The 10,000-nt window shown below is 40.3% G+C and overlaps 2 pseudogenes; one reads left to right on the forward strand and one right to left on the reverse strand.

Moving 5' to 3' along the window:
• Window positions 1–1,540: 1,540 nt before the first annotated feature.
• Window positions 1,541–3,726, reverse strand: LOC137976457 (uncharacterized; annotated as a pseudogene).
• A 304-nt stretch (window positions 3,727–4,030) lies between these two features.
• LOC137976455 (uncharacterized) lies at window positions 4,031–6,177 on the forward strand (annotated as a pseudogene).
• The last annotated feature ends 3,823 nt before the right edge of the window (window positions 6,178–10,000 follow it).

Here is a 10,000-nt window from a genome sequence, read left to right on the forward strand (position 1 = left end):
TTCAGGTAAAAAATAATAATATTGGAAATGTGACAGTCAAGAATCATTTGAAACAAAGCTTGTCGACTATTTTGTGCTTCATTATTCAAGGAAAAGTTTCTTTAGGAAAGGGTTTGAACCTGAAATTTATTTTGTTGCGCACATGGTAATTTGACCCGATTGAGTTTCTTGTCTTCACGCACGCCATGAAATAGGAAGAGGTTTTTGCCTCTAAGAGCAAATATGTTGTTTGTTACTGGCTTGCCAGTATGGCAAATCAGTTGGAATCTGTGTTTAGTTTCGTGTTGTTTTTATTTTTTTTTTCCGTGTCGGTAAAAGTCTTGCCTGTCACTCCCCTGCTAAGTAGTGGCTTTGTGCATAGAGTCTTGTCTGTGTATTTTGTTAGGTTTGAGGGGGCTGGGGGAATACGTAGATTTCCTTGGTGCACACAGATGAACGTTTAATTATTAAACCCGCAATGGCGTCGAAAGTCGTGGTAACGGGGATGGCGTTTTAGTGGAAAAAATATACCTTTATAAGATCAAGAATGGAACGTCAATTGGAATAACGAAACAGGCGGGGAAAATAAATATCTGGAATCTTAAAAGCGACGAGGGATGGTCTTCGAGAACAATTGCGGTCGGATATGAGAAAGTGTGTGTTGTTTCTAATCTTATTTTATAAACTGTGCTGGTATGTAGAACACTGACAGTAAGTGGGAAATTGAGTATAGGTGTAAAAGGAATCGAATGTCTTGAATGTATCACAGTGTTTACCGAAGTGGCATCTCATTTGTCTGGCAATTGGCATTTAATTTGCAGTCAAGCTGTACAGTTTTCAGGTAAAAAAATAATTGAAAATGTGACAGTGAAGAATTATTGGAAAGAAAGGTTGTTGTCTATTTTGTGCTTTGGAAAAGGTTCTTTAGGAAAGAGTTCAATCTTGAACTGAAAAATATATTTATTTGCATATCGTATGGTTTGTGAGACGGATTGTTTCTTGTTTGCACGCACGGAATTGGAATAGAAAGGGTTTTTTTTGTCTCCAATAGCAAATATTTAGTTAGTTTCAATAAATTTCATGCTGGAAAAGGTTTTTGTGAGATGTTTCAACTGTTGTGACTCATTGTGCTGTGTAGTATTCGAGTTTAACTAATTTGCATTTGAGTTTAACTAATTTGCATAAGTGAGTTGAAATTTAATACGCATTAAATAAAGATGACAGGAAATTGTAGGCATGATCGTTCTGGCAAATGATTACAGCTGGCGATCGTTTTTAATTAAGGTCAGAAAAAGATTTCAGTATAGTCACTCTTGTGTAAAATGAAGTTATTGTTAACTTGAGAAAACAACAATAGGGTCGTTTATATGAGAGAAAATAAGCCGCGGCTTACTCTGGACGCGGCGTACATAATACGCGAAAGGAACTATTTATACGAGTATAAACTCCCAGGCCAGGATAAGCCGGGGCTTGAGAAAGCTGTGAACGTAGATTTTGCATCATTTATATGGGCTGTTCACGTTTTATTAAATTTTCTCTTGTATAAACGGCCCTTAATCAGAAGTCTTTTAGATATAGATTTTGTAATAAAAACTAACGATAAAAAGTCACGACGTTTCGACCCCTCGGAGGTCATTTTCAAGTGAGAATAAAAGTTTTAAGAATTAGCATAAATATGTAAAAACTAGATAAAAATGCGGCGAACGCCGAAATGTGATAAAAATATGTACAAAAGTGTAAAAAGTGCTAAAAATATATGGAGTAATGAACGGTAGCTAGAGAAAACAATAGACAAAAAATAATTAATTACAAGAACTGTTCTAAACAAATAATTTGGCGCGGATAGAGTCACACTGTTTGTTTAGCGATGGTTTCAGTTCTTTTATAAAAAGCATTTCAAAAACAAGACAATCAAACTTGTTCTGGCACTTTCTCAGGATTCTAAAACTCTTTGCGATGTTGTTAGGTTCCAATGCATGTTTCTCTCTCAGATGGTCGCCGATGGTTGCCCCTTTGTGCTCTTCAATGCGCTGGTGAAGGTGCCGGCAGGTATATCCGACATAACCTGCGTCGCACAGGTCACACTTGAATTGGTACACAACGCACTGTTGGCTTACAAGGGGTGGCTTCTCTTCACGGACCCGGATCTCTTCTTTGATCTTTTTGCTCGTGTAGACAGGGGTAATATCCGCACTGATCTTACGGCTTAGGTCGGCAAGTTGTCTCCATACGGCGTTCGCAGATTTTTGGTCCTTGAAGGGCAACACGACTCTGATTGGGTCCCCACGCTTCTCATCAACGTGGGTGCGTGATTCCTCGGAAACTTTTGAATCAACGAAAAGGCGGATGGTGGACTGCACATGATCTTCAGGATAACACAGACGGGAAAAGATCTCTTTGAGGCGTTCACATTCCTCGTGAAAGGCCTTCCATGTAGACGAGAGCTTAAACGCACGGTTAAGCATGGTATTTATCAGTGACGGTTTATATCTCGCGTCAACGTGGCTGTGATAATGTTACAACAGTCCGGTGTCAGTTGGTTTTCGGTACACCGTTGTGTTCAGGTAGCATCCATTCCTGATTACGTTCATTCCAAGAAAGGGTAGTCTGCCATTTTCTTCGAGCTCCATTGTGAAATCAATAGAAGGGTGACTGTTGTTTAGTGTCGTTAAGAAATCTATAGCTGCTTCAACATCAGGCATTGCGCTAAGGGTGTCGTCAACATAGCGCTTGTAAAAGGCGGGCATCTTGTTTTCTGTTTCCAGCTGTTTCTCGATGTTACACATGAAGGCGTTTGCCATGAGAGGCCCCAGCGGCGAGCCCATTGCCACACCGTCCACTTGTTCGTACAAGTTTCCTTCAAACTGGAAAAGCTGATTTTTGGTGGCGATTCTTAACAGTTCTATCAGGGCCTGCTTCGTGATATTAAGATCGTGTTCTTTGTTGAACCAGTCGTTCTCAAAGGCTCTCTCTGCAATACTCTCAATGGTTTCGTCCACAGGAACATTAGTAAAGAGTGATGACACATCATACGACACCAAAACATCATGCTCTTTGATTTTCATTTCACAGAGTTCGTCAGCAAAAACAAAAATGTCACCGACGGTATGGTCGTTGACGGACAAGGGCTTTAGCTTTTCGTCCAGCCACTTGGCAAGTTTATAATTGTATGTTCCTGTGGCAGATAAGATGGGACGCATGGCTAACTTCTTCTTGTGGGTTTTAGGAAGACCGTACAGATGTGCGAACCTGGAACCCTTTTGGACTACTGAGTCGGCGATGTTTTTGGGTAGGATCTTTTGTACAGTCGACGTCAACTCCTTCTCCTTTTGGAGTAATGGATGGTAAAATTTCGGAGGTCTACCTCGTGTTCTTGGTCTCTCAAGGCTTACTGGTGCAAATTTTTCTTCGTCATTAATGGATGATTCTTTCAACAGACGTACGTAGTCAGATTTATCCATTATAACCACGCCTGAGCCTTTATCCGGCTTTGTGATAACAATGTCATCCCTCTTCTTAAGTTGACTTATTGCTCTCAGCATTGCTTTCGGTGGTGTTGGACCTTTACGTTCGCTGTAATTGAGTGCAATAGATCGCAGTGTTGCAGCTGCTAGTTCTCTCTCGTTGCTGTCTTCGAGTTTCGGTTCTAGTTTCCAGTAAGCCTTCTCAAACGTTGCATGGATTTCTCTTGATGATATTCGCTGTGGCAGTGCAAAGTTTAACCCTCTACACAACACCAACTTTTGGAAGAAGGATAGCCTGTACGAAGATATGTTCTTAATGTGCTCATCAATGTTCGTGTCGGCGTTCAGAAGTCGTGCGATCTTTTTAGTGTGAACGCTCATCTGTTGTTGATACTGCTCATTGCGAAGGAAGACAATCGTTTTGAGAATGCAGATGAAGCGAAGATCAAAACGATTGTCTTCCTTCGCAATGAGCAGTATCAACAACAGATGAGCGTTCACACTAAAAAGATCGCACGACTTCTGAACGCCGACACGAACATTGATGAGCACATTAAGAACATATCTTCGTACAGGCTATCCTTCTTCCAAAAGTTGGTGTTGTGTAGAGGGTTAAACTTTGCACTGCCACAGCGAATATCATCAAGAGAAATCCATGCAACGTTTGAGAAGGCTTACTGGAAACTAGAACCGAAACTCGAAGACAGCAACGAGAGAGAACTAGCAGCTGCAACACTGCGATCTATTGCACTCAATTACAGCGAACGTAAAGGTCCAACACCACCGAAAGCAATGCTGAGAGCAATAAGTCAACTTAAGAAGAGGGATGACATTGTTATCACAAAGCCGGATAAAGGCTCAGGCGTGGTTATAATGGATAAATCTGACTACGTACGTCTGTTGAAAGAATCATCCATTAATGACGAAGAAAAATTTGCACCAGTAAGCCTTGAGAGACCAAGAACACGAGGTAGACCTCCGAAATTTTACCATCCATTACTCCAAAAGGAGAAGGAGTTGACGTCGACTGTACAAAAGATCCTACCCAAAAACATCGCCGACTCAGTAGTCCAAAAGGGTTCCAGGCTCGCACATCTGTACGGTCTTCCTAAAACCCACAAGAAGAAGTTAGCCATGCGTCCCATCTTATCTGCCACAGGAACATACAATTATAAACTTGCCAAGTAGCTGGACGAAAAGCTAAAGCCCTTGTCCGTCAACGACCATACCGTCGGTGACATTTTTGTTTTTGCTGACGAACTCCGTGAAATGAAAATCAAAGAGCATGATGTTTTGGTGTCGTATGATGTGTCATCACTCTTTACTAATGTTCCTGTGGACGAAACCATTGAGAGTATTGCAGAGAGAGCCTTTGAGAACGACTGGTTCAACAAAGAACACGATCTTAATATCACGAAGCAGGCCCTGATAGAACTGTTAAGAATCGCCACCAAAAATCAGCTTTTCCAGTTTGAAGGAAACTTGTACGAACAAGTGGACGGTGTGGCAATGGGCTCGCCGCTGGGGCCTCTCATGGCAAACGCCTTCATGTGTAACATCGAGAAACAGCTGGAAACAGAAAACAAGATGCCCGCCTTTTACAAGCGCTATGTTGACGACACCCTTAGCGCAATGCCTGATGTTGAAGCAGCTATAGATTTCTTAACGACACTAAACAACAGTCACCCTTCTATTGATTTCACAATGGAGCTCGAAGAAAATGGCAGACTACCCTTTCTTGGAATGAACGTAATCAGGAATGGATGCTACCTGAACACAACGGTGTACCGAAAACCAACTGACACCGGACTGTTGTAACATTATCACAGCCACGTTGACGCGAGATATAAACGGTCACTGATAAATACCATGCTTAACCGTGCGTTTAAGCTCTCGTCTACATGGAAGGCCTTTCACGAGGAATGTGAACGCCTCAAAGAGATCTTTTCCCGTCTGTGTTATCCTGAAGATCATGTGCAGTCCACCATCCGCCTTTTCGTTGATTCAAAAGTTTCCGAGGAATCACGCACCCACGTTGATGAGAAGCGTGGGGACCCAATCAGAGTCGTGTTGCCCTTCAAGGACCAAAAATCTGCGAACGCCGTACGGAGACAACTTGCCGACCTAAGCCGTAAGATCAGTGCGGATATTACCCCTGTCTACACGAGCAAAAAGATCAAAGAAGAGATCCGGGTCCGTGAAGAGAAGCCACCCCTTGTAAGCCAACAGTGCGTTGTGTACCAATTCAAGTGTGACCTGTGCGACGCAGGTTATGTCGGATATACCTGCCGGCACCTTCACCAGAGCATTGAAGAGCACAAAGGGGCAACCATCGGCGACCATCTGAGAGAGAAACATGCATCGGAACCTAACAACATCGCAAAGAGTTTTAGAATCCTGAGAAAGTGCCAGAACAAGTTTGATTGTCTTGTTTTTGAAATGCTTTTTATAAAAGAACTGAAACCATCGCTAAACAAACAGTGTGACTCTATCCGCGCCAAATTATTTGTTTAGAACAGTTCTTGTAATTAATTATTTTTTGTCTATTGTTTTCTCTAGCTACCGTTCATTACTCCATATATTTTTAGCACTTTTTACACTTTTGTACATATTTTTATCACATTTCGGCGTTCGCCGCATTTTTATCTAGTTTTTACATATTTATGCTAATTCTTAAAACTTTTATTCTCACTTGAAAATGACCTCCGAGGGGTCGAAACGTCGTGACTTTTTATCGTTAGTTTTTATTATAAACGGCCCTTATATTTCTTTAACTTTTTTAAAGAGAGAGATTTCGCGCAAATTTTATTTCAAGCTATTCAGTTGAAATATTATTTCTCGCCATTGGCTTCGTTTGCGTGATCATTTACTGGTGTTGACATTTAGGAGGTAGGTGTTTGGTTCTAAACGAGTAGGAATAAAACGACCAGGAATGAGCGAATTTTAGTGGGTGTGCGATAGCAACATGAGACAGGAGTCGAGAGATTCTAACGATTGACAGATACTAACTAACCCCTCCTGAAATAAACGAAGGGAAGCAGGCGTTGGTGGTTTGTGTGAATTTATAGCACTAAGTGGATAGAAGTCGTCATGTTTTGATTGGGCAGCTTCAGAGACGTCCTTCTGAGGAAACAAGTTGTTAAAATAGCTAATTGTGATTGGAGAATTTCGATCCTTAGTATAATAAGTATAATAATGCCTTTTATTGACAGGCAAAACCATATGATTGAGCGTGATCATACCAAATATCATTTGTTTGCGCGATCAAGTTGTGGCGAAGTGTGTAGCCCATGACAGTATGTCGTTTGTGAGCATATTGCTTTTTGTTGTATTAAGCTTCTTCCTCGGAACGCTCAAACAACTCACTTATGCACACGCCGTTTGCGGTAGACCCACACTAAAAGATGCTGTTGAGCGATTGTTTTGGCCGGGGTTGGTCCGCAAACTGAAAGAAAGTGTATATGTTGAGAACAAATGTGTACTAAATGAACAAATATGTGAAAATCATGATATGAACTGCACTGCAACCAAATGCCAAAGGAGAGAAGCACAGAACTGTGAAAGTTTCCTGAAGAAGAAAGTTCCTGATCTTAAAGTTAGTGCAAGCGGTATCGAGTCGCAGAGATGTACGCCTAGCCGGATGCATTTAGTTAAATTTCTGAAAAAGGTGAATTTTCTGTCTATTTGTATTATCATGGCTTTTTGTTTTCTGCTGTTACTGAATCGCTTTGTATTTGGAGCTGTAACGCTATTTCATGTGCAATTACTTGTATCGTTTGCAATTATCCTCACTAGTGCTGTTGTTAGCATTTTTACTGGGTTGCCAAACCCAGTCGGAATCTCGGTTTCATTTCGTGGATTTTTACTGGGTTGCCTATGGGCAAACCCAGTCGAGGTCTGCGTTTAGTTTGTTTGTTTTCTTTTTTTTTTTCCGTGTCGGTAAAAGTCTTGCCTGTCACTCCCCTGGTAAGTGGTGTCTTTGTGTATAGAGCCTTCTGCGCGTATTTTCTTAGGATCGAGAGGGTAGTGGAACTGCGTAGATTTCTCTGGTGGACACAGTAGAATCATCAACTTAGCCTGCAATGGCGTCGAAAGTCATGCAACGCAAATGGCGTTTTAGTGGATCCTTATACAAAATATACCCTTATGGAGCTCAATAATGGAAAGTCAGTTGGATAAACTAGGCATGAATCTCAAAAGCGACGAGTACTGGACTTCGACAACAATCTATCGCCCGTCGAGACGAAATCAAAGGGGGCAGTATTTACCTGAAGTACATGGTAATTTGACACAATTGAGTTTCTTGTCTTCACGCACGCAATGAAATAGGAAGAGGTTTTCACCTCTAAGAGCAAATATGTTGTTTGTTTCAATAAAATTTTCGCTGGAAAAGGATTCTGTGGTATTTTCTGCCTTTGTGAATTATGATATCATGTTGTGTATTGAATTTTCGAGCTTAAGGTTCAAATGTGATATGGGAGAAGTTTTTTAGTATTGCTCTGTAAGCAGGAAGGGTTCACAGGCCTGTTGGAAGCGTGCTTGAGTTTCAACAAAACGAGGCCCAAAATCAGTGAAAACTTGTGACGCAGATGAATAATAAAGTAGCTGCTATTTCCAAAATGATGGAATTACCTGGTGATAAATAACGTCGTACGCGTCTTGGAGAGTAAATTTTTACTTTGCATAAACAAGAGTTGTGATCTTTGTTTTGACTTCGCTCATTTCATTGTCAAACTTTATAACACTTGACAGAAAAAGAAACTTACAAAAACCCGGTATCTTGCCATCATTTGACACAGATGCTTCACTGTTTGGCGAGTAAACATGCCGCGGTAACTTAATCACGGCGCTCGCTGAATTCCGGCCATGTCACTTTCGATTTTGCAATTTACTTGAACGTAGCAAAAATCTCCCAAAATGTTTGTCGCTGATCGTAACTTTTTATATTCTATATTCACGGTTCAAAATTAATGTTGTTTTCATGTCGTAAATATTTTATTCTCGATCGACCGTCCGGGAAACTTCCTTCTGCTCTTTCTGAAAACTGTGTATCAATATTTATTTGCTTTTTCATCAATATTTGTTTTGCATAAAGCAAGCTACCAGAATCTGTACCTTGCTGAGTTCTCATTTGTTAGCGTTAATAGTATTTTCGGTCAGATGTTTCTGTTTTTTATGAGGGGTTTATTGCTTTGGTCTCCCATCCCAACACTAACCCCGCGAAACGGGGCTTGACTTCAGTGAAGTTTAGTATGACAAAGTTTTCGGATGCTCATAGGGCACACTTGTGGTGAAAAGAAGTTGTGAGGGAACTTGAAACTGATTATCAACATGTCAGCCCAGAAGCCAATGTTTCTCGCTCCTCTTTTATTTGTTATTCTTCAGAGACTGGAATGCTGTATTTCAATACCACACAATTCAGTGCCTTCTGATTTTCTGTAGCACGTACCACAGGCAAGCCAGTGTATGCTTCTTAGAAGCATCTAGTTTGAATAAATTTTGGTGTGGTGTAATTAATATTCGAGCTTAATAAATTTGCATACGTGCGTTGAAATATGATACGCGAGGAGACAGGATTTTTTTCTCTCTGACAAATGATTAATAGGTAGCCAAGTTTTTAACCTCAAAAAAATCTCTTTTTTCATTATAGTGTAAACTAAAGTTTATTTGGGAAGCCAACATCATTTCTTCAACTTCCTGTCTAATCCAATTTATTGGTACGACCTACTAGTGCGAAGATTGTTAACACTTCACGCTTTTTTCGAATTTTGAGTATCCTGAAATACATCATTTTCTTGACATACATGTAGCTCCTTTATCACAAAGAGTTTTCAACAATATCTCGCTTTACTCTCGACCCAAAAACATTCAGATAGTATAAAAGACTTCATATTTATTAACCATTTCTTTTGCTTTTGTGCTTGTCAGCATTGTGATTTGCGATAATTCGAAAGTCTGTTTTCGTATCTCATAGATGTTTAGATTTTCAATTACATGGCCGCTCAACCTCACAATTGTGTAAATAATTGACCCTGAAGTCAAAATAGATACGTTTTTCAGGAACCCGACAAATGAAATGTAAATATTCAGTTAAAGTTTCTTGGCTAAAACGAACAATTAACGTTCTTTCCCGTAGTTCATTCAGTTGACACAAGGTGATCACGTGCACCTTTATGGTTGCCTAGCACGTGATCGATTTCTTCCTTTTGACAGAACATCATGACCTTTTACTTCATTCATAAAAGTCAGAGACTGCAGAAATTTTCTTGTTTTTACGATCGATTGTCACTAATCTCTCGATGAGAATTCGATTCAGAGTTATATATAAAAACTAAGTTATTTTTTTTCTTCATCTGTCTTTTGCCTTGTCTTTTACTGTTAACACCCGGCTGTTACGGTACTTTTTGGTGAAAACGTAAAGCCAAAAAATGTTTTGACCTAGCATCAGATTAGACTGAAAAGAAGAGGAATTATGAAGCGGAAACAACATCTTAGTGTGTGCAATAAACGTTTGCTAAGTGCAACTGCAAGACACGCATGACATGGAGGAAAATGTC

The sequence above is a fragment of the Montipora foliosa genome, chromosome 11, assembly GCF_036669935.1.
Source record: "Montipora foliosa isolate CH-2021 chromosome 11, ASM3666993v2, whole genome shotgun sequence".
Taxonomy (NCBI): Eukaryota; Metazoa; Cnidaria; class Anthozoa; order Scleractinia; family Acroporidae; genus Montipora; species Montipora foliosa.